This window comes from Crinia signifera, unplaced genomic scaffold (genome assembly GCF_055691185.1).
Source record: "Crinia signifera unplaced genomic scaffold, ASM5569118v1 HAP2_SCAFFOLD_288, whole genome shotgun sequence".
Lineage (NCBI taxonomy): Eukaryota > Metazoa > Chordata > Amphibia > Anura > Myobatrachidae > Crinia > Crinia signifera.
Window position 1 is genome coordinate 109,436 of NW_028142181.1, and position 2,253 is coordinate 111,688.

Here is a 2,253-nt window from a genome sequence, read left to right on the forward strand (position 1 = left end):
CACTCTGCAGCCTTCATGGATCTGACTGATCCGTGCAGACTGCCTGTAGGAATTCGTATTAGCGGCCGTATATATGGCCGTTAATACGACATTGGAGGGTTACAAAAGCAGTCGAATTTGACTGCTTTGTAAATTCCCCTCCAGAACGACATATGCAGTCGTAGTCATTCGTATCAAGAATACAAATACAATTTTTTGTATTCGTATTCTTAGTAAAAGTCCCCCTAAATGTTTTACCAAATACAGATAAAAATAACACAAACTTCATGACTATCCCAAAAACAAGCTGGACTGCAAGCACTCATGCAACGCAATAAAGCCCACTCTCTACTAGCCCATAGTCTCTGGTCTAAGCAAGAATCTCAAACTATTGCCTCAATTAAGGATTCATCGGGAAATATGATGTATAAACCTAGAGAGATCAATGAGGTCTTTGCTTGTTACTACAAAGCATTATATAATTTGGATGCCCTATCTGATGTTTCCTCTCACGTCCAAGCAACACAACAATATTTAGACTCATGCAGCCTCCCTACTATCACAGAGGAGGAATTTACTGTTGCCCTTAAATCACAGAAACCTTCAAAGGTTCCTGGTCCTGATGGCTTCACGATGGCTTATTAGAAAACATTTGCATGGCAATTTTCCCCCCACTGATCCGACTGTCTAATGCTGTTCTACAGTTTCACCCTGATTCTGCTACCTCCAGAATAATTGTCATCCCCAAACCGGGTAAGGACCCCATCAATTGCGCGAGCTACTGTACCATTTGCCTGATCAATATGGATCTTAAATTATTTGCCAAGATCCTAGCCACTAGACTGAAAGGGTGTCATGAACCCCGGTTCTCGCACTGCTCGCATGCGCCCCTTACCGGCACGCTGGGGTAGTGTCCTCCGTAGGTCGGCTGCCGGCACAGTCGGCAATCCCTGGCGTGATGTCTTTTGCTTCCAAGTTGCCCCTGCGTCACTGTGAGCTCCAGGTGTATTCCCTGATCAAACTGCGGGTCACATGATCCAGGTAAGCTCCAACTCACTTCCTGGTCTGTGTGCTGCTGCTGCGGCTAATCCCATCACCTGCGTCTGATTCCCTAATCACCTGGAGGAATAAAAGCCCAGCTCACAGTCTCCTCCTTGTCTTGAACAACTCGTCAGTTTACCTGTGAGTTCTCCAGCGTTAAGCTCCTGTCAAGACTCCCCACGTGCTCCAGAGGTCCGGTTTCCTGAGTCCGCTGTCACCTGTGTTACTCTCAGCGTCCTGGTCATTCCACTCCTGCCAGAAGTCTCCACGTGTTTCCATCTGCCGTGTGATCCTGTCTTCTCGTGCAGCCCAGGTTACTTACTCAGTGTCCGGTTATCCGTGGGTTTCCTGCCCGTCTCCCCTCGGCTCTCAGGCCGCTCCAGCGATCCCCAGTGATCTCAAGTACCGGCTCTCAGGCCGCTCCAGCGATCCCCAGTGATCTCAAGTACCGGCTCCCTAGCCGCTCCAGCGATCCCCAGTGATCTCAAGTACCGGCTCCCTAGCCGCTCCAGCGATCCCCAGTGATCTCAAGTACCGGCTCCCTAGCCGCCCCAGCGATCCCCAGTGATCTCAAGTACCGGCTCCCTAGCCGCCCCAGTGATCCCCAGTGATCTCAAGTATCGGCTCCCTAGCCGCCCCAGTGTTTCCAGTGTCTCCAGCGCCCCCCTGTGCTACCCTCGTGTCATCCTCGGCTTCCAGGCCGCATCTCTCACTTCTCAAGTACCCTCTGTGTTGCTGTATAGCATTCAGTGCCATCGACCACCATCGATGGTTTAAGTACCCCGTTAAAGACTCTTGTTGTCCCAACTCTGCCAAAGCCACAGGGGAACCTGGGCAGAGGGCCGCGACCTGGTCGGCAGTTGCAGCGAAGTCCATATCCCCTTGCAGGGGTCCCTGGTGAATACCACTGTCGGCTTAGACCCCACGCCTCTGCTTTAGGTCTCAGCCAATCCTCTGTGTCCCCGGCAGTTCATCTCCCTCCAGTCTCCGTGCATGAGCTCCAGCTACCTCAAGCCTCCTCGCTTCCAGTTCCCTGCGCCCTCCACTGGCGCACCCAGGTCAGTGCCGGGAACACAGACAGTCCAGGCCGTGACAAAGGGCTCTTGACCTCACTAATTCACTCAGATCTGGTAGGTTTTGTTCCTACGATATTTCTACGGTAGGTGCACCATTAATCTGATTCATTACTCCAATGTGAGATCCACTCAATAATGATGGTTCTTGATACCGAAA